The sequence below is a fragment of the Cebus imitator genome, unplaced genomic scaffold (assembly GCF_001604975.1).
Source record: "Cebus imitator isolate Cc_AM_T3 unplaced genomic scaffold, Cebus_imitator-1.0 Scaffold131, whole genome shotgun sequence".
NCBI lineage: Eukaryota > Metazoa > Chordata > Mammalia > Primates > Cebidae > Cebus > Cebus imitator.
The window spans coordinates 363762-387036 of record NW_016107446.1 but is presented as its reverse complement, the minus strand read 5'-3'; the positions used below and the strand labels follow the sequence as shown (position 1 = coordinate 387036).

The 23275-nt window shown below is 45.3% G+C and overlaps 1 protein-coding gene and 1 long non-coding RNA gene across 2 annotated transcripts in view; both read left to right on the top strand.

The window, feature by feature from the left end:
• The window catches only part of LOC108312919, a 102292-nt gene that overhangs the window by 71827 nt on the left and 7190 nt on the right, over positions 1-23275 (top strand). The gene's annotated exons all lie outside the window — the stretch shown is intronic.
• On the top strand, positions 5645-9946 carry LOC119473085. The gene is made up of 3 exons (XR_005202257.1): positions 5645-5902; positions 6405-6522; positions 8697-9946. It is a non-coding gene; the product is annotated as an uncharacterized LOC119473085 (long non-coding RNA).

The following is a 23275-nucleotide window of genomic DNA, read 5'->3' as shown; positions in this document are numbered from 1 at the left end:
AAATGATAATTGGACCTGGGAGACCCTTGGCAGGGTAGCAGTTTTATTTTAAAAGTCAAATCATATTTTTAAAACTTCAGACCATTTTATCAATGCTTTATTTATAGGTGTAATCAGTTCCATTCAGAGAGAAATGTCTAAAGAATTAGATCATAAATGAAGGAAAAACAGCATGGAACAAAATGGAAAGAACACAAAGCATGAGAAATGTCTTGTCCTTTCTAATACTTGTGATTCCTAAGTTCTGCTTTCTGGAGAGGTCATGAGTGGGCAGAGATAAAGAGGATAACACAAAAGGAGCAGCATGAAGTCAACCACAAAATACTGTCTCACCACAATTATTTTCTAAATACTGTCATCAGCATTTTCACTGTTATTAGGTCTACATCACAGTGGTGTTAATGAAAATGACATATCTAAAAGAAAATAATTACATAAAGTTTTCTATTGGAGGGTCATGAATGCTCATTGAAAAAATTCAAAACTCTAGTCTAGACATTTATTTTTTTTTTGAGACAGAGTCTTGCTCTGTGGCCCAGGCTGGAGTGCAGTGGTATGATCTCGGCTCACTGCAACCTCTGCCTCCCAGGTTCAAGGGATTCTTCTGTCTCAGCCTCCGGAGTATCTGGGATTACAGGTGTCTGCTACCACACCCAGCTAACTTTTGTATTTTTAGTAGAGACAGAGTTTCACCATGTTGGCCAGGCTGGTCTCGAATTCCTAACCTTAGGTGATCCACCCACCTCAGCCTCCCAAAGTGCTGGGATTACAGGCATGAGCCACCATGCCTGGCCTGGACATTTTTTAATTAGGGAAATTGGCAATTGATTCTTTTTCTACAGTTTTCTTTGGGAAGGTTTTTTTTTTTTTTTGGTGGTTGTTGATCAAAAGCTTTTCCCCCCTCATTATTGTCCAAGCACATAAATGTCCACCTAAAACTTTTATTTTTGTGGGTAGAATAGCTCAGTCTTTATACTAGTATTATAAAATTCTCGTTTTAATAATTCAAAGTTATGGGGTCTATGCAGACTTTCTTATGAGAAACACACACAGAAATCCAGTGTTTTACAAAATGATTTATATTTCATTCATGTTTCAATTCTATTTTTGGTGAAGCTTGATCGTTAGCAGACACAAATGGTACCTTGAAGCCTTGGTCAGTAGGCGATATATCATCACTTACAGCACTAGAATCTCATCTTTTGAAAACTGGGTTTAAAAAAAAAAGAAATATGCAAGACAACCCCAATTCCTATCTTTTCAGAGATTGCCAAGTAAATGTGAACCCCCTGAGTTTGCTGAGACTCTGATCTCCAGTGTGCACTCAGGTTACCTGCCCTTCAGATTCTAGTTATGGCCTTCAGAGGCTCTGCCGAGGCACTGCAAGGATGACGTTCTTTGTCACAAGCTCACTGTGCGGTTATTTCATGCAGCCAGGCAATAGGAATATCAAATGCACCTTCAGACTTTTGGCTTTGTGGCTTAAAAAAAACCCAAGCAAGAATTTTTCTGGAACAGCTCTTTCAAGAATTCTAGTTTGGCTGGTCTGACTCCCAAGGGCCATTTGTGGTGAGATGATCTCTCCTAAGGGTGTTAGTTTCTGTCGAATCTCACATTAGGTCCAAGTTATTCATGGCACTAGTGAGTGTGTACTGTAGTGTAGCCACTGGGATCACAGCCAAGGACTAGATGGTGGAAGGGCAAACTAACATATATAGGTGTGTTCCAAAGGGGAAGAACACGTGCTCACATCAAAAGAATTATGCTACATATTATATATAATATAATGACATTTATACGATAAGCTGAATTTTCAAAGTTACACCAACAACAGATAACTCAAGTATACAGAGTCCAATTGTTACTAAAATCCCTGAGGCTGTGTAGCTTAGAAACAGAAATGAAAATGTCTGGGCCCATACAAAGAACCCCAGAAGCACTTGTCATGTGCTCGCCCAATATCGTTCAAACAGCACCGTTTCAGGATATCTGTTGACTTGGGAAGTGAGAGTGATTAGTTCCCTGCTGCCTCAGGGACTCTCCCTCCACATAGTCCCAGGGGACCCCAACTTGGAACACAGTATCAAGCTGAGCAGAAGAAAACTGGGTCACTCCCTGGTCCGTGAACCCAAATGAGGACTGGTTAGCAGGCAGGGCTGTCGAGCAGGCCGCTCCCTCTCTCTTCCCAGGCAGCTGGGCTCTTCCGGAATGCAGATACCCTGCTGCCTTCCTGCCAGACAGTGGAGAGTTGGGTTAGAAGGGGGAACATCTGGGGAGATTTCCGGTAGCAATCTCCGGAGCCTGAGAGAGATAATCAGGCTTCATAAATTGGGTTGACTAGACAGTAAAATATTTATTATGATTCCTCCTTTATTTTTTTTGAAGTTCAAAAATCCTTGTCATCCCCGGCTGAAGTCTGTGTCCACATGAGAGGAATTCATAATGAGATCGGAAGTAGGCTGCCACCACTTACTCACGACCTCCACCTGCAGCAGGCGGGAGGCAGTGATTGGATCTGCATATGTGCTCCATTTAATTGTTTTTTCCTAATAAAACAGAAAAATCCATGAAACAACAACAAAAAGCAATTTGAAAAAAAAAACCTAGCTCATGTGATGGTCTTTCATTCATTCTTGAGGTATAAAATATTTTCTTACATGGGTGAAAAACAGAGGCAAATAATTTAGATGTTTGAAAATAGACTTTCATATGCATAACGTTTAGTCTTAAAGATACCTATTATTATTATTTTAACCCTGAATCTCTACCAAAAACAAATGGTGAGTTGTGGAATTATTCAGATAATTGAGACCAAAATGCTGGCTTCTCTTTAAATATTTAGATAATGGAATAAAAACAGCTGCAGCTGACGTGTGTGATTAGTGACCATGTACTTTCTTTGGGACAGTGGGTGATGTCTTGGCTGTACCTTCAAACTAAGTTCCATGTCAGTGGAAAGCATTTGAGGTTTATTATAAAAGAGGGATTCAGATATCTGTCAAAGGTGGATAACTTTTTTTGTTTTTCTGAGACAGGGTCTTGCTCTATCGCCCAGGCTAGAATGCAATGGGATGATCACAACTCACAGCAGTCTCTACCTCCTGGTCTCAATTGATCCTCCTGCCTCAGCCTCCTGAGTAGCTGGGACTACAGGTGTGTGCCCTGTGCCATTATGACTGGAGAACTTTCTTTTTCTTTCTTTCTTTTTTTTGGGTAGAGTTGGGGGTGGTCTCACTATGTTGTTCAGGCTGGTCTTGAACTCCTGGGCTTCAGCAATCCTCCCACCTTGGCCTCTCAAAATGTTGGGATTACAGACATGAGCAACTGCACCCAGCCTCTTTTTCTTAAATGCTCATACTAGTTAATAATTTGGCATTTAAATGTTTCAGTCAATTGGTAATCAACATCGATTACAGAGAACAGCTTCTCCACCCGGGTATAAGATGACTGCTGCTTCAGGCTTTGCTGCCCATCTAGCCCAGCTCTGGCCATTCCCCACAGCATCCCATACTCCAGTGAAACCTCCTCGGCATTCCCAGTCTCATCCAGATGGCCCACTCCTCCGTGACTTCGCACCTGCTGTGTGCTTCAGACTTTGTTCTTTGGGTAACCTCCTGTATATCCCCTCATGGTGCTCCCTGCTACCATCCTCATCAGTTCTTCCATACCTTTCCAATCAACTCATCTTCGACCACACTCTATGCTGAGAAACGTATCTGCCCTTTGAGCTTCCATTTCATCCTATTTACATCTCTAAAATATAACTTATTTTCTTTTCCGACAGCCACAGATATGTCCTGAGTGCCTCTTCCATGGTACGTCCTGCTCACGTGGTGAGAATACAGCTCATGTGGTGAGAATACACCTCACATGGTGAGAATACAGGCACAGTTCCTTCCCCCCTGTGGGTCACATTCCAGGTGAGGAGAAAGGATAAACGTGCATGGGAAATGATGCCAGGTAGTGCCATGACAAAGAGACAACAGAGGTTTTCCTTGTTGGACTTTCCCTGTAGACTATGAACTCTTTGAAAGCAGAGACTGGTAAATCTAGCACAGAGTGGAGTGTTAGCATATACTACACATCAGTCAATGCTGAATGAATGAACAAATGAAAGGCATACTTGGTGAACTTCTTATGATGTTTCCAGCCCTTCCAGTACTGGAGGATATAAAAGAATTAAATAATACTTTTACTTATCATTATAGTTGGAAAGTTTCCTCAAAGAATATCTATGAGATATTTTCAAAGATAAAGAACTTTCCCGTTGACTACAAAACAATTTGTTCAGATAGCAGGTACAAGGCCATCACCTCTTCTGTCACTGATCATCATTCAGACAGATTACCCACAAGACACATAAAAAATGGTGGTTCTCACCTGAGGTCAGGAGTTTGAGACCAACCTGACCAATATGGCGAAACCCCGTCTCTACTAAAAGTACAAAAAATTAGCTGGGCGAGATGGTGGGTGCCTTTAATCCCAGCTACTTGGGAGGCTGAGGCAGGAGAATCATTTGAACCCAGGAGGCGGAGGTTGCAGTGATCTGAGATCATGCCATTGCACTCCAGTCTGGGCAACAAGAGCAAAACTTTGCCTCAAAAAAAAAAAAAAATTGGTGGTTCTCTATTCCAGGTTTTTATTTCTATTAATTTCTACGGCATGTGATCTTGAACAAACATTTATAGTCAATATTTGATAAAAAGTCCGATTCAATCAAATAAATAAAGCATTAGAAAAAATAATTTCATTCCTTTGCTAACCTAAATCCATTAAGACACCAGTACAACTGAAGACAAAGGATATTTAAAACAAAACAAAACAGTGAGACCCATTGCTCATTTGCATTTTAAAATTAATTGCTGCCCTAATTATTCGTCAATAGAAGCATAAATGAAGCAAATATAACTTAGAGTAAGCTTTCAGACACCCACAGGATTCTCCCCGCAAGAGTAAATTGTCATAATGGTTCTCTGTGACAATTTATTTTTGTTGTCTTTCCATGACTGAGGAAAGAGAAGATTGAAAACGGAGCCATACAGAAATGAAACCAGCTCAATGGAAAGAGATGGATACATGTAGCTACTTTTAGTTTTCACCTGTAAGATGTAAGAAGGAGGGTTGGGCATGGTAACTCACGCCTGTTATCCCAGCACTTTGGGAGCCCAAGGTAGGTGGATCATGAGGGCTGCAGTTCAAGATCAGCCTGGCTGACATGGTTAAAAACCCGTCTCTACTAAAAATACAAAAAATTAGCCTGGTGTGGTGGTGCAGGCGGAGGAATCACTTGAGCCCGGGAGGCGGAGGTTGCAGTGCGTGGAAAATGTGCCACTGCACTCCAGCCTGGGCAACAGAGCTAGATTTAGTCAGAGAAAAAAAAGAAAAATAGCTGATTGTAGTGCCATGCACGTGAAGTTCCAGCTACTCAGGAGGCTGAAGTGAGAGGATCTCTTGAGCCCAGGAGGTCCAGGCTGCAGTGAGCCAGGATTGCACCACTGCACCCCAGCTTGGATGAGAGCGAGAGAGAGCTTGTCTCTAAATAAAATATTTTTAAAAAAAGATGCAAGAAAGTAATAATCAGTAAGGAATGTTGGCACCAAGGAGCTGCCTTGGCAACCTTACTGAAGCTGCCCTTCCATTATTTGTAAGTGTGACTGACTCCATGACCCCAAAATGGAACCCAAAGCTGAAAAATGTAGCTCAGCATGGAGCTGTTACCTGTCTTGCTTTGTGTAGGTCTGACTGATTGACTTGAGTGTTTGCTCCATCTACTTTCCCTCTGTCTTAGTTTCAGCTGCTATAACAAACACTGTAGACTGGGGGGCTTAGACAATGATTTATTTCTCACAGTTCTGCAGGCCGAGAAGTCCAAGATCAAGATGCTGGCTGATCAAAGTTCCTGGTGAGGGCTTTCTTCCTGATTTGCAGATGAATGTCTTCTCTCTGTGTCCTCGCATGGCTGAGAGAGAGAGAGAGAGAGAGAGAGAGAGAGAGAGAGACAGAGAGAGAGAGAGAGACAGAGAGACAGAGATTGGGTTTCTTCCCCTTTTTATAAGGTCATTAATCTCATAGTGATAGTGGCACCTTCATGACCTCATCTGACACAAATCACCTCCCAAAGTCTCCACCTCCTGCTACTATCATATTGGGGGTTAAGGCTTCAACATATACAATTTGGGGGGACACAAGCATTTAATCCAAAGCACCCTCCCACCATGTCGACAGAGCTGTAGGAGGCATTTAGCACAGCTGGAAAAATTTCTCTGGCACATAATCAGGCATTCATTGTTGGTAATCTCTATCAAAAGCTTATGAAGCAACACAATGATGCTGAATAACAAATAATTCTAAATCTCAGTGATTTAAATTAACCATCGTCTATGCTCCTGCTTCCTGGGCTGCAGGTCAGCTGTGCCGTGGGTGATCTAAGTGGGCACAGGTAGGCGCCTCTCCTCCAGGTATGCTTCGCGGGTGCGTGGGTCAGTTGGAGCAACTCGGCTTCAAGCCACAGTTTGTGTTCAGGTCTGTTTCACCTGTCTCATTCTGCAAGGATCATCAGAGGGCATAGAGCTATCTGGTTTATAATCTTTTTAAGGTGCAAGTAGCAGCTCTCAAAGTGGTATGTGTAAACATGCAATACCTTAAGACCTAGGCTCCAAATTGACATATGGTCATTTCTGCCCACATTTCATTGGCCAAAGGGATCCCATAGTCAAGCTCAACATCAGTAGGGTGAAAAAGTAAACTCTTCCCATTGGAGGCCAGTATATTTCCATGTTGAGGTGCAGGAGGGGTACTGAATATTTGTTAAACAATAATTTGATCTATCATGACTATATTTAAAGAAAATCCTTTATTTTCTGATTTAGGCCTTCATACATGAATTATTTAAAATTGGCCCCCTTCCCCACTTTTTTTGGTTTTCTCCTGAGTTTGTTAGTTATGTTAGAGTAGCCAGAAAGATCTTCTCTCCTTAAGACAGATATGTGGAAGATTTAGGAACACTTGACTTTGGATGAACTTCTAGCAGGAACAGCCAGAGGTGGTCCAGTTGAGTCTTTGCCCTGCTGCTTGAGGAAGGGTACTGTGGGACATGGGTCTACAGGTCTTACTTGGGTTTTCGGCCATGCATTGAGCCACCCAGTACAGACCAGACAGCAGAATTCCGCCTCCGCAGATGTGTACCTGACATTCCTGCTCCGATTACAGCATCACCTATCCCCTGTCGCCAACTGGCAACCCACAGCAGAGGATGTTTTTCTGATCATTTTGCACTCATTAAACGCAGCTGTCACAACAGTGGATGCAAGGATGCATGCAAAACTTTTCTGCCACATCAAAATAAAGCTGAAACGCTTTTTAAAAAAAGAGCTGATGGCTTTGAAGCCTATTCTCAAGGAGTATTGGAAATATCGCCTTTTGTTGTTGACAATTGAAAGTATTCCGTAGCAACACAAATTAAACCTCTGTCCAGGCTAAAGAAGCATCATCCATCAAAATTTTGCAGCAGAAAGCATTTGACCCACCATTTGTGGGGCTCAAACATACTATGCCTGGGGGGTCTGAATGACTCATATTCATTGTCCAGGCTGATCCCTGCTCACAGTTCCAATAGGGAGGAGCAGTTCCCTGACTCTCAAAGGAACGTTATGAGAATGAGATAACCAGGCACCTACTACACCCCCTATTAGAGAATTAAAACAAGCAAATAGATTCTTAAGCTTCAACATGGACTCACTAGACTAGACTTTCTTGGTGGGAGTGGGGCCTTCCCTGATTCTGATGCAGTCATCGGAATCCATTTCAGCAACCCCCAGACCTGTATGGGAACCAGTAAGGACTAGACATTTCAGTACTGTACCTGTTGATGTAGCACCTCCTAAATTTTCCTGTTGCTTACTCAGTGTCAGTTTTATCTCTTGATCATTTGCAAGTTGACCCTGGCCTCTACTTCTCTGAGAAGCTCTCCATCAGCTCCCCCTGGGCTGTGTCATGGGACCACTGCCTGTGTCCTCTTCATACCCTTCGCCCACCTTGATCACAGTAGTTCTCACTCTGTCCCCATCATCTGCTCACACATCCCCACTAGACTGGAATTTTGAGAGTAAGGACTGTGTCCATCATCATATGTGTGTTTCTAACAGTATAACATAGGGCTTGACACAGAGAAGGCCCCCAGAAGGGTTGGTGACAGACAGGAAGGAAGGGGGGCAGGAGAACAATAGCATCTGACTGTTTCAAGGAGTAGGTGGGCCCAGCTTCCAGCCAGATGCTGCTTGTGCAGATACAGATTTTTTTAGTCTTTATAACCCGTTCTTCTTCTTCCCCAAGGGCTACATGACAATCTAGGCACAAAGGCAACAATTATTAAGTAATAAGAAAAGATAAGAAAATCCCACTCATCTCCTGGGTGGCCGTATCAGTCAGGGTCCAGGCAGGGAAACTCACCTCACTAGATATTTCCTACCTCGCCTCCGCCTACATTTCCCTTTGACAAAGCTGAATGGGAGGCCAGGGGAGTGGGGCACCTGTGCCATGACAGCCAAGTGGTCGAGCAGTTTGGACTCCTTCAGTTCCCTCTCTCATCACAAGATGGGACACACATTTCAATAACCCACAGCCAGCTGCACAAGCTATGGTGTGTGATGATTACACACCCTCACTCTGCGTTCTTGCAATATGTGATGACATTGCAGGTTACTTCAGGAATACGTGTAAGAAATTGAGATGCTGCCTCTTCCGTGATGTCACACTGGAGAGAAAAATCCAGACTGGACAGAAATGGTGGATTGAAAGGAATTGTGGATGAACACCTAGAATCCTCTGGTATTCCGATTACTGCACACATACATGCTGGGCAGTGACTGGAGAGCTGAGAAGAGAGGAAAAGGAAAAGGCTGAGGGTACAAGAGCTCTGAGCTTGGTGAGTTTTAGTGTCTTAAGTGAACCCATCAAGGAGAAGGAGCCTATTGCTTGCACAAGGCTCCACCACCTCCTGGATAGCAAAGAATTGATTTACTGGGTGCTTTTTCTATATATATGCCTACTGTGGTTAGATTGTATTGGTAATTCAAATATATTAGATGTATTATATTAACTTTTATCAACAAATCAAGAATCGCTGACTGTATTTCTGTCATGTGCAAGATACCTTGACCAGGGATGCCACTCTCCCCACTTGCTGCATAGCTAGCACTTTCTCTTCCTTCTGTGGGATGACCTCCAACATCCCCTCCAGAGGCTATCCTGAAGCATCTCATTGGAAGTCGGTCTCTTCTTCTCTACCATTTCTTACCTGAGGCCCTTGTCCCTACCTAACCATAATGATAATCGACAATCCGTTCATTTATCTGCTATTTGTTGGCCATCTCTAGAAGGGCAGGACCAGCATCAATATCCTTGATGCTTGGTGCAGTGTCTGGCATGTAAGTGAAGTAAAATGTGTAGGATGACTAGATACACACAAAGCATAATATGAAATTAAATCAGATCCCTTCCTTTTTCTTAAAACTTGACAATATTGGGAAGAGCCATGTATACAGATAAGTAACAAAAAGAAGCATGGCAACATAATTCCTTTTAAAAATGATGCAACTCATAGAAAGAGCTGCAGGTGATCTTGGTGCATGTACAGGTGGGTACCATGGTTTTCCAGATGAGTAGAAAAAGCAGGGAATAGGTTTGTGGTAGAAGTAGGAGCACAGCCTCATGAACAACGTTCTTCCCATTCACTGTTCTTTGGCCTCCAGGTAGGATATGTGAGTGAGTGATGAGTGATATGTGTGTGTGTGTGTGTGTGTGTGTGTGTGTGTGTGTGTGTCTAGCCGCAGCCTGAATTGGCACATGGAGAGCTACCGTACTTGAGATGTGTTGCACTGGATTTCTTCGGGTCTTTGTTTTTGTTTTTGTTTTTGTTTTTGTTTTGAGGCAGAGTCTTGCACTTTCACCCAGGCTGGAGTGCAATGGTGCGATCTCGGTTCGCTGCAACCTCCGCCTTCCCAGTTCATGCCATTCACCTGCCTCAGCTTCCCTAGTGCCTGGGATTACAGGCATGTGCCACCAGATCCCGCTAATTTCTGTGTTTCTAGTTGAGACGGGGTTTTAATTTTACCATGTTGGCCAGGCTGGTCTTGAACTCCTGGCTTTAAGTGATCCACCTGCCTTGGCCTCCCAAAATGCTGGGATTGCAGGCATGAGCCACCATGTCTGATGGAGACTGTCTTTCCCTTGGTATTCTTTGGGTCTCTATCCCTCCCCACTGTCAAGCTGATGGCCGTGTCCCTCCATGCCAGCAACGTGTGTGCCTCTGTCATTCTCAAGGGTAATAGCAGCTTACACCCATCTCATAGGTAGCGTAGACAGTTGTTTATATTATTCATGCCTCTTTTAAAAGTAACATATGTATACCTTTTATTTTAATAAAAAAGAATTCATAATTCAATATAATTGGAAACACTTCTGAATATTTCCTGAAGACTCTTAAGGATTATTCAGGCTGCATGGTGTGGGGAAAAACCAAGGCTGGCTCTTAGAGGGTTAAAAACACCTGTCTGGAAGGGGACCCTGAAGATCGCAGCTCATCTCAGGGAACTTGCCCTGAGCATTAAGGCAGGAAGCCACCTAGAACGGTAAGGATCACCCCGAACTCGGGAGGCTTTAGAATTTATTTTTTCATTAATGAATGCTTCAGAAAGTGCACTGTCCCTAATTCCCTTCTTTGAAAGATGGAAACTTTAATGTGCAGTTAATTAAATGTTGTGTTGATTTGCAAGCCCTGAGCTCTCAGAGGCCTTGGGGAGGTGGAGGCAGGTTTAGAAATCAAACAACGGGTGGGACTGGCTGTCCCAGCTCTGACCACAGTGCAGGCGGCACTGTTTGCTGCAGATGCCCAGGAGGCGTCCAAGGCGCCCCTGTGGCCGGACCCGCGGTTCTGAGCCTTGGTGATTCGTGAACAGCTCTGTTTACCATTGAGAGGAGCAGAGCCCAGGCAACAGGTCCAGGCCCCGGCAGGGAGGAGGCTGGCCTGAGCCTACATCTCTCTCCTGGCTGCCTGGCTTTCAGAAGCATTCTTTAAACAGTTTTTTTTTCCTAGTGCTTCAGCAGGTCTTTGTGCTGAGAGGAGCTGTGTCATGCTGGAATTCTTTTCACAACAAACTAAAGAACCCAGCTGTGGCGCTGGATGCAGCCTGAGAACCTGCAGGCTTTCTGTATGCAGTTATTTACCAAGGGGAGCAGTGAAGCTGCTGAGGTGGGTTTACTTGTGCAAATCCTCAGTAGGCTTTGCAATGCTGGCAGGGCCAGGGTGGGGGACTGTGGGCATCCACCCCCTAGTTGGGGTGGGGTGGGGCGGGGCTGGATGGAAATGCAAAGGCACTTAGAGATCGCAGAGTGCAAAAGGGCCGCAGAGCTTATCTTCCCTCTCTCCCATTTTATAGATGAGGAAATGTAGTCAAGAAATCGAGTAGTGTGATTTTGCAAGAAAAAGTGTGGATTGCTCCAAATAACTAGCGCCTGTTAGCAGTGACAAGTTTATCATCCATTTGGCCCTGGCTAAAGGCACAACTTATGCAGTTACCAAATGACAACTTGCAGGGTTATTGCTACCAGAGCATACTTCCTTCATCCCTGCTCATGGAAAGAACAAAGCATCAGTACCTAATGAAAATACGCTTGCTTATTGTTTTGGCATGGGAATCCCTTTCTTGTAACTCTTCTGCGTGGTCAGCTTGTTTACGATGCCCCAAGGAGTTGGTGAAGATCTGAGGATTGGCTTTGGAGGGTCCTGGCAGTGCTACTATATTCTTATTATGAATAAAAATTTTAAACCCAAGCTGATAAACATATTTTTTTTTCACACTGAATTCATCAGGAATACATTAACATTTTCTAAAAGGTAAAGACAGAAAAAATGAAAGAATTGAAAGGAGAACATTAGGATGTATTTGGCCACTAGGATTTCTGTTTCCATCAGCTCCTGTGCATGAGCCAGAACTTTACCCCATCTAACTAATGCGCAGGGAATTAGCCTATGGAATAATGATGATTCCTGATGAACAGAATAAGAGCTTGTTCCCGTGTATTCACAGAGCCATTCATCCTAAGAAAGAAATCTGGAGTGAAAGCGCACAGCATATTTTGCATAGGTTCTGTAAAAGGATCCAGGCAAAACAGGCTTTGCAACATTAGTTATGATCATATATGGAAAAAGCAGTTACTTTCTGGGGTGACATATGGCTGAATTGGTACAATGCCTGGGAATCTCAATGTCCCCCTTAGAAGGGTGAGCCCTGGCTTCATCCTTCACCCACATCGTCAGCGGGACAAACTGCACAGGCAGCACGGGGACAGATCACCGGTAAAGAAAATCACATCCACCTGTGCTGAGACCAAAGCTGCTGCGGGGCTCTGGCAGTTGGCAAGTGCCAACGTCCCCTTCTGTGATCAAAACTTTTTCTAAAGCAGAAAAATTGTGAATGGAGCCCAAGCCTGTCTGCTTAAGATTCAGGCATGGTGATATTCCGTAGTAAACAACAACAGCGACAATGCTGACAAAAACACAACACATTTATTGTAAGGGCCATTCCACCCTTAGATGTTGAAAATGTAACCTTGCCCTGATACTATTCTGTTACCGGTAAACCTGTTTCCAACATAACTAACACAGCCAAGCCAATAAATTGAGACTTCTTGTGGAAGAGATGGGGAATGTGATCACTTGAATGTGTGATATTCATTCATCCACTCATTCATTTTGCTGACCATTTACTAGTTAGATTAACTCTCCTGAGTACAGCTCTATGTTAAGCACTGAGGACTCGAGATGATTCTTATCTTCAAGTCATCCACTCTGGGGATAAAAAAAGATGTACAAGTAAGCTGCAGAGGGACACGTGCTTTCATTATGGGGACACCTGGAAGAGAATGAGAAACTTCTTGCAGTTGGCCTTGGGAAGCTAGGAAGGACTTGAAACTTGTAAGTGGTCCTGGGAGCCACTGGAGGTGGGAGGGGCCAGGGCCCTTAGGCCCGGATCTGTCTGCCTGCCTGCCTGCGTGCCTGCCTGCCTGCCTTACTGAGGATCGGGGCTGGGCTACTGCCTTACTGTCTGCAAATGATGGAGCCCTTCCAGTTTCAGCTTCCTCACAAGTAAAATGCAGACAGCAATGCCTCCTTCCAGTGACATCATGAGGATTCAACGGGAATTTTTATGAAAGCGCTTAGCAGGGTTTTTGGTGAGTGCTCAGAAGGTGACAGTTTGGTGAAGCCAGGGCTCACCCTTCTAAGGGGAACGGAAGCCTGGGCTGAGAACAGGGGCCGAGAGAGTCACAAATGGTTTTCAGCTGTGGGAAGGCCCTGCTAGATTTACTTTTTACAAAGAACACTTTGGGACATCTTGGTGTATGGATTAGAAGAAAGGTCAGAAACTAGTGAGCTGTGGGCCGCATGTTTAGCAGGGGGGATACTGAGGCAGTGCACAGACGCAGTTGCCAGGGTGGCCTGGAGCTGGGGAGAAGGAGAGGAGTGGATTGGAGATGTGTTTGGAAAGTATTAAAAGGACAGGCAGGGGTAAGGGGAGAGAATAAGAGCGAGAGAAGAAGCCAGGTGTTGATGAGGAGGTGATGGCAATGGCAGTGCCTGAGAAGAGCAATAAAGCCAGGAGCCGGTGGTGGGAAGAGGGAGTGGCTTCTTTCAGAAGAGGAGCCGCCTCCCCAGCAGTAAGCAAATGCATTAGGAATGTTCCTCCTCCCAATCCAGAGAGGGACTGCTGAGATGATTCCTGCCTCCCGACTCCCGCCTCCCGACACCCGCTGTTCTCTAGATCCGTTCTGCAGCGCTTTTCCTGTGCCATGTGCCCAGATCTGAGCGAGCCTTGGGAAGATGCGAACGGGCTGCAAAATCTGTCCCCAGAACAGGAGATTAAGAATGCTCACTGCGGGGCTGAGCTGAGTCAGGGAGTGCTAGAGTTTAGCAGTCTCGCTGTGTCGTGCCTGGGCATTTCAGACTGAGCCACCGCTGGGCCTGCCTGTTCCGAAAGGTGGCTGAGGAAGGGAGCCAGAAACGCCGCTGCAGGGCCGGCTGCGGCAGTGGCAGGAAGCAGGCAGATGCTCTCTGGCCACTTCTCTCCCCTGGAGGCCCTCCTCCCTCTGCTTCCAGCCCCACTGCTGTGGGACAGTTGCATCCTAGGGCTCTCTGTGGCTCCCCCATCTGTGCCCTGGGGCAAGCATATGCGACCCGTCCTCGTTCTCCGTCTAGGACAGTCAGGCATTCATCAGTACTTGGTGTGCACCTCCCAGTACCAAGCTCCGTCCTGGTCACAGGAGAGCACTCATATCCATACAGGTGTGGGCCCTGCCTTCACTGTGATTTGGGCCGGAGAGGAGCTCACTACCTGATCCTTTCCCCCAGCTGTGGCTTAAGGGGTTTCTTCTCTTGCCAGAGCCCTTCCAGGCAGGCAGCAGGTCCTGGCTTGTAAACAAGGCGCTCCTCCTCCATTTCGGAGCCTCGGCTGCCCTGCCTCTTGGTGATCTGGTATTCTGGTAGTGCCTCTCCGGGCCCTGGCTTAAAAGGCTGAGAGCAGCTGTGTTCTGGAGATCAGCTCCAGGTTCTCCTGCAGAGAGCGGGCTCCAGGGACAGGCAAAGGGCGTGGCTTCAGAGAAGAGCGAGGATCTTGCCATGTCTTTTACAGGTTGGTGCAGACTTTTTAGCAGTGTTAAACCCCTGATCGCTGCCATCAGTGGTGTGATTTTAGCAGATGCTCCCTCAGTACTTTACAATCAACCTGCACTGAGCACTTTGTGCAGGGGTGGGGCCTGGTCTGGGGGCTGTCAAGTGCTTTATCTTATATAGGCCTTACCCCTAGATCCTGGAAAGGCAGAGCGAATTTGGAACATCTGTGCTATAAGCATGGAAAACTGGGACTCAGACCAAAAGTGTAGTTCCTGGTTGCACAACTGATCGTGGGTGGGTGTGGTTTTTACCCTGATAATTGGATTCTGAGTACATAACATGTTATACTCTGACCCATGCTCTCTTCCTGAGTTCTTGAGTTTTAATGATTTCATTTTCCACTCTTTTTAGGCGCTTTGGCAAAGGAGTATGAGTTTTGGGGATACTCAAGGAAGAGATACTAGGTAGAGAAAGGAACAGGGCTGAGTTCATGGACTCTCTCTAAATTGAATGAACCTCATCTTACATTCAGGTGGGTTATGGCATGTGTCAGGATTATCTTTCTCTATAACAATGATGAGCAACATGCAGTCATCAAGCTGTAGGAATGCAAACATTGATCTAGTAAGTTCAGGAGCAAAAACCTCAGTTCAGGTGGTGGAGCCCTTTGAACACAGCCTCCCTCATTCAAGTTTCAGCAGTAGCTGTCTCTCCAGCCGGAGCTCACCCTGCCAGGCTGGGGCTGAGGAACCATCTACCAGCCCAGGATGGACAGAAGCTGACCCAGAGAGATGGCATCTGAGGCCACGTGCATGCAGCTAATGCCCCAGATTGGGGTTGAGAGAGACATATAGTCCTCTATCCTTTCCACTCATATCTTCAGGAAAGGATCTAGCAGGATGTTCATTTTTCACTATTTTGTGAGTAGTTAGTGGAGGAGGCAATGCCACCAAGAAAGCATTTTGCTACCCTTCCTTCCTGTGTACTAAAAACATTCTGCATATGAGCATTTTACATATAACTCCTAAAAATACGTAGACCATACGCATTTTTATTTTTCCTCAATTTTACTTTATGCAAAAAAGACATCACACTTTTGCCAAGCATAGTGGCTCATGCCTATAATCCCAGCACTTTAGGAGGCCGAAGTGGGTGGATCGCAAGGTCAGAAGTTTGAGACCAGCCTGGCTAACATGATGAAACCCCATCTCTACTAAAAATACAAAAATTAGCCAGGTGCAGTGGTGGGCACCTGTAATTCCAGCTGTTAAAGAGGCTGAGCCAGGAGAATCACTTGACTGCGCCACTGCACTCCAGCCTGGGCAATAGAGTGAGACTGTCTCAAAAACAAACAAATGAAAAGACATCATATTTTAAATTCTTAGTGATGACAGTGAGACACCTGAGATGGTTCTGGTGGAAGATGTAGGTTGTACTGTACTTGGCTTCCAGAAGGTCAGGCCTCCCTGTGTCTATGGGCTAGGAACTGGTAGGCACTCATTCCACTGGGTGTTGGAGGTATGACCTATGGCTCCTGTGAATTGGAGGTTTCTTGCCATCTCAAGGTCCTGAGCCTTGTGTGGTGGAAAGACACAAGCAACAGGGAAGGGATGGTCAGTGGAGACAAGCTAGACCAGATTTGTCTCCAGTTCTGTCCTCAAGATGGGCAGAGCACTTATTGTGCCCAGTAAGTTCTGTTTCAGATACTATCCTACCTCTGAGGTTATATCCCTGGAAATATTCTTTTTTAAAAAGTTTAATTTTTATGAGTACATCATTATCGTATATATTTATGGGGTACATGTGATATTTTGGGGTACACGTGATATTTTGATGCAAGCCTACAATGTGTAATGATCAAATCATAGTAATTGGGATATCCGTCACCTTCAGCATTTATCATTTCCTTGTCTTAGGAAGATTTCAATTCTGCTCTTTAGTTATTTTGAAATATGCAATAAATTATTGTTAACTGTAGTCGCTCTATTGTGCTACAGAACACCAGATCTAATTTCTTCTATCTAATTGTGTTTTTGTACCCTTCAACCAACCATTTTTAATTCCTCCTTCCCCTCTGCCCTTCCCAGCCTCAGTCTCTGGTAACTGTCATCTATTCTCTACCTCCATGAGGTCGCCTTTATAGCTCCCACATATGAATGAGAACATGTGATATTTGTCTTTCTTTTTTTTAAATTTTTTTGAGATGGAGTCTTGCTCTGTCTCCCAAGCTGGAATGTGGTGATGCTATCTCGGCTTAGTGCAACCTTTTGAAATATTCTTATAGTACAAACTATTGCCACCTTCTGCCACAGCTGATATCTGTAGGATAATTATTCCAGCTTCAGAGGAAAGCAAAACGATGACCAGAGACACGCAGATATTGTTCTCATTGTGGCTTTCAGTCAGGTAACAACAGGGATATTGAGGGGAAACGGGAAGTACATTCCAAAGGCAAATTTGTGACAATGCTTGCTTGTGAGGCCCGCACTGCTGCACTGGCCTTTTCTCTGGTCAGATTTTGAGGGGTTGCCACCTCAGAGTTGGTCACGAGATCCAGGAGTTTCTGGAGGTGCGTCCTTTCTGGCCTGAAGACCCTGATGGGTCTGGCAGGCTTTCCCACAGCAGAAATGTTACTGAGGGGTCCCACTCATGAGGTCAGCCAAGGAAGTTCCTTGAGGTGGAACCAGTGTTTGATCCTCTGTATGGGCCTACACTAAGTCTAAGTTTAGCTGGGGTCACTGCTCAGATGGACACTGTGACCTTCCTTAGCACGTGGGCTGTTGGGGCTCGGCGTGAACTTGTTGGCCACCTAAGATGAGGTATGTAGTACTTTGGCCTTTGAATGACTTATTTCTACAACTTAACAGATTTCTCATATGCAGGGAAAAAATTGCAACTTAGACCAAGGACTTGCAAACTTTATTATTAGTACCTCTGCAGGTTTTTAATCCCTTTGGGGACAGGAATCATGCCCTTCGATCTGTGAATTTCATGCAGCACCTACTAGTGACCAACACTTGTAGGAGTCTTCACCCTAATAGGCACTTTTCCACCCTCTTTAACGTCACCACAAACCTAGGACGGATGTATCGTTCTTACCATGTTTGCCCTGTAACTGAAAAATTGATTCTGAGCATATGACTTGCTCAAGATCCCATGCTGGCAAGTGTCTGGGCTAGCCTTTGGCCTTTGTGCTCTCAATCTACTCTTCAACCCATGTGGAAATCCAGGTGGTCTTGGGGAGGATTTGTGGGATGAGGTAACCTGGGAAATTTTCTCTTGGCGTTCATCTTAGGCTGAATCCAGGGAAGGATGGGCCCGTCCCCCTAGGCAACCTCTACAAATGTCCTCACAACCCTCATTGCCAGGAACTCTTTCTTTGCTATTGAACTTAAATCCATCTCACACAACGTTAAGCTGTAAGCTTCTCAGTGCCTATTAGATAAGGATGAAGTTGGTTACAATGCTCTGTGTGTAAATCTGCAGTTCTTTGAGAAGTCTCTCTCTCACACACACACACACACACACACACACACACACACACACACCAATTCCTCTACATGCCTTCCTTGTAATATAGTAAAAAGCTCTGAGTTCTGACTTTAGGATTATTTTCTTTTGTTTGGAAAACATTCCCGAAATCAAATCTAAGTTAGCTTTCGATTTCTCAGAATTAATATTTTTCTAGCTGATACAATTTCTGTATGTATATTTTATAGCAGAAATAAATTACAGAGTTTTAAAAGCCCTGGCCCATATAGTCTTAAAATTATGAACTAGATAAACTTCCTAAAGAATACATACCACATGTAATAAATTCTTGGAAAAGAAAGTGTCCATGAGCTTGAGTTAGGTGATATTGTCTCCCTAAATTGTAAGGCATTAAGAACCAGGATTTCGAATCTGGAACAATGTGTGCCTCATAGCAATTTGTTCTACATAAGAGGAAAAGCTGCAGCGCTTGGCTCTGTTCTACTTTTATTTCCATTGTGGATTACTTTGTGTGTTTTAATGAGACCCTATTCAGAAAGTAGCCAGAGCTGTGCAAGTCTACAGTTGATTTCCAGTTGGCCAAAATCTGAAGTAATGGGCATGGGAGCAGGAGGGTGAAGAGAGGGAGGCGGGATGGGAGCAGAACCCCCTAGAACCAAACAGAGCTTCCCCTGCCTCCTTTCAGCTGCCCTTGCTCCTGCCCTCGGCTCTGGCCTGCAGGGTCACGACTTCCTGCAAAATAAGACTTCTAGGGGAGGGACTCCTGATTTTTTTCTGCTAGAGGAGGTAAGAAAGTTAAGCAAGGGAGAGGAGAAAGGGAGACGAGAGGAATGGAGAGGAAGGAAAGGGGCAGGAGGCGGGGAGCAGCTGTCAGGAGGGAGAAGAAGCAGAAAACACCAGTTCCACCTCCAGGCTGCTAAAAACCTCCTCCATAGATCTAGCCCCTGAAGGAGCTGGCAGTGTGGCCCCCACCCCTCTCAGCCCCCTCGCCCCATCCCAAGGCACTGAGGTGGTGATGAGGAGCACAAATAGCCCCAGTCCTCAGAGTCCTTTACACTATCCACTGCCTCCCTCCATGCCCATCCTCAGGGCACCTAGTGAGGACCTCCTGAGCCTGCTCTCCAGTGGGGCAGTGCCCCCCTTGCCTCCTCCTCCAACCTCCACAGGCCTCAGCAAGTCCCTTCTCCCACAGCAGACACCCCGGCCCACTCCTCCTCACCAGCTGCCTCTCCTGCTACCCCTGCCTGGAACCCCATGCTTTTGCTGCCCAGCCATGTTGTCAGTTTCCCCACACAAACCAAGGAATGCGCAGGTTGCTTCCTGAGTCTGGGATGACAAACACACTGATCACTACACCAGATCACTCCAGTGCCAGGCATGGGCTCAGCCCTTGACATGCACGACCCTACCAGGTGGGCACCAAAGTTACCTCTGTTTTCCAGGTCTTACACCGAAGCTTGGAGAGACTAGCCGATTTAAGGGGAGGTTGGCTGGCCTGTGCAGGAAGGTGTAATAAACAAGGAAAGGAACACACAGAAAGAATGAATATACATCTAACACCTACTAAGTACCGGGCTATGCTAGGCATGAGCATTCCTTCCGGATCTAAGATGCTGTGATTTGAATGCCAAGCTGTCATATTTTTCTAAAACAGAGATTTTTTTTTTTATCACTGTTTAGTGAGAAGAGAGACATTTCATCTTCCGCAGACTTTATTTTTTTGCTATTTAAGCCACAGCATTTTCTGGTTTGATAAGGTAAAGGGAGTCTCTCTCACCTGCCCCTTTTCCTATTGTCAATCTTCCTTTTTGTTCCTTTGCTTGCAGCTGTTCTCTGCCTTTGAGTCACACAGAACCACTTGCAGGAAGAACTCCAGAGAATTTGGGAAGAAAGGGGAGAGAGGGCAGACAAAAGGTGCGTTTTTTTTGAGAAGCAAGAAAACATAAGGAAAATTAAAGATGTTCTCAAGTGTGTCGGCTGCTGCCTGACACAGGTATTTCTTTAGATGGCTTTGCTTCCCCTCCCTCATGCCTAGCCAGTTCTTCATCATTTTTTAACATCTCTTTGGGGACAGGGACATGAAAGTGAACTGCAGGTCAAAGGCAGGAATTGTGGGTTCTGGGGCTCTTTGTCGGATGGCCCCACTGCACTTTTGTGCCCACGCCTTCCCGGGAGCTGGCACGGTGGCTCAGCGCTCCAGCCACATCAGCCTCTCCCGGATGACAGCATCACACCTTCCTCCATCCCATTTACATTTCAAACTGCCACCCGCCTGCTCTTGATTAATTATTTAGTAACCCTGGCCACTTGTGAGCCTTTCGGAGCTCATATTTCACGTCAAAAGTCCAATCCCTTTTTATCCAAATCTTTCCCTGCATCCGTGTAGTTTTCTGCATGAAGTGCTATGGTATTCCTTTTGCAGCCTCAACACCCAAGGTACTGGCCTCCCTTCTTTGTGACATTCAGCCACCAGGCGTTCACGAGACCAGAGTCTACCTGCCTGACTCCTTCCCTATCTACTTCTGACTTTGGTCAATCTATCATTATTATTATTAGTATTTTAAGACAGTATCTCACTCTGTTGCCCAGGCTGGAGTGCAGTGACATGATCATCACTCACTACAACCTTGAACTCCGAGGTTCACAGGAGCCTCCTATCTCAGCCTCCTGAGTAGCTGGGACTACAGGTACATGCTACTGCACCCGGCTTAACTCTATTTTAAAATAAGCAAAGAAAGCAATCTGGAAGGTACAGCCAAAGGCTCTCGTCTCTCTTTCCTTATTGACGGCATCTGTGTGAAGGAGTGGGAGAGATATGGGTTTTAGAATTCAAGAGCATTTCAGTGTCTTCCTGGCCCTGACACTTCTTTGCTGTGTGAGATACTGGGTAAATTGCATACTATGAGCCTTACTTTCTTTATCTCTACAATGGGTATGGAAATATAGAGGTGCTAAGAGGGATTGATGAAGTACTAGCAAGAACAATACATACTGAGTTCTGACCATGAGAATTTAATGACTCTCAAACAGTGCAAATCAGGTAGCCTGCACAGGATCAGTTGTCAAGAACGGTTAGGATGGCCGGGCATGGTGGCTCATGCCTGCTATCCCAGCACTTTGGGAGGCTGAGGTGGGTGAATCACTTGAGGCCAGGAGTTCTAGACCAGCCTGGCCAACATGGCAAAACCCCATTAAAAATACAAAAATTAGTTGGGCATGGTGGTAGGCACCTGTATTCCCACCAACTCAGGAAGCTGTGGCAGGAGAATCGCTTGAACTCAGGAAGCAGAGGTTGCAGTGAGCTGAGATTGTGCCACTGCACTCCAGTCAGGGCGACAGAGTGAGGGTCTGTCTCAAAAAAAAAAAAAGAACAGGTAGTTTATACCATGACACCTTTACCCTATGTAAGATTCTTACCAATTCTGATGTGTGACAAGGTATGAAAATTCAATGGTAAATGATAACTTTCCAGTTTGTATCTTTTGAACCTTGGAATTCTATTTCTTACACTAATTAGTTGTGTGACTTTAGAAAATGTATTTCATTTTTCTGGGCCTCAGTTTCATCATCTGCAAAATGGTCCCCACTAAACCTACCTCTGAAAAGTGTGAAAAAAATCAAAGAGCTAAGGTAGGTTAGCACCCAGCACATAATAAGTATTCAACAAATGGTCTTGCTCTTTTGACATCATGGTTATTTAACGTCTGTTCATAGATAAGCTTTTATCAATTCTCAATGAAAGCAACAAAGGAAGGTTCATATTTTTCCATTTTGTTACCAAAAATACTATTAGATTTTAAAGAAAACAGAGCACATCTTTCACCACATGAGAATAAGAAATCCACTCTTTTTTGGCACGCAAAAAAAAAAAAAAAAAAGCCATAAACACAACTGACATTAATTCTCTGTGCATATTGCATCTTGCCTCCCTGTTTTACAGTTTTCAGAAACCAAGCGTCCATCTGTCTCTAGAGACCTATTCTAGGTTCTAGAAAAGAAAACACCCTCTAGATCTGGTAGCGCTTTTGATTTGGCTGACTTAAGGCCCCTAGCGTGATTCTTCCTGCTGGTGCGTGCGTGAGGCCAGGATGCTGATTTATGGCTGCTTCTGCTCTGCCGGTTAACCCCGTCACAGGTCACTCTGCTCTGTTAATTACATCCTAACCTTCCTCGGCTCTTCTGCAGTGAAATCGCAGCAGAGGGGACAGTGCAGCTTGGTGCGCATTGCTCATTTGTGCCCACGTGGGAAGAACTGCCAGGATACCCACTCCCTGGCTTCTGCAGTGCTTGTGCAGTCCTGAATCAGCACAAGAGCTGCGGGTCTGCGTCCCCTGGCTGCATGGCTGACTGCGTCTCTGTGGAGGGACCTTTGCTGGAGAACACTCACATGTTAACTTGTTTCTTCAGTCTAGGCCTTTTTTGGCCCTGTTGGTTATTCATTCTGGATGATACACCTCTTATTTCAGTTCAGATGTTTCACGGAAGAGGCATTGAAGAAAGAGTGGATGCCCATGTTTGTTGGCAGTAGGTAGCATTTACTACTCCGGCTGTAGTAAAAGAAAAAAAGGAGAAATTACATAGATTCTCCATCTTTAAGGAAAAGGCAATTAAATCACCAAAGTCAGATTCTCAAGTAATTGCTGGGCCTTCGGAGGCGCGGGCGAGGTGAAGTGTGAGGCCCCAGGTCTCTGTCTTGTGTAGGGCTGGCATTGCCTGCTGGGGACTCCAAGCAGAGGCTGTGCCAGGGAAGGCAGTGTGCAGGGAGAAACCCAGAGCCTCTTGCCAGCCTCCCCTTCCAGCTGCCATCCATGCACTTGTCCCAGCTTCCTGGCTGTCCTGAGGCCAGGCAAGAAGGAGCAGGGCTCCAGCTACAGAAGTTATAGGAGGTGGCTCTCAGAGCCTTGATTTCCTCCACTGGAAATACTGAGAACAGTATTCTCCAGGCCTACTTTCCAAAAGCCGTTACGAAGATTACCTAGACTAATACCTGTGAAGGCTGGTGAAAGAATAAAGCAACCTAAACACACAAGGTGTTAAAAATATCCCTTCCAACTAAATAACAGATCAGTTTGTATCCCAGGCTTGCCCGACAGAGGCAGTCACAGTGGAGGGGTGGGG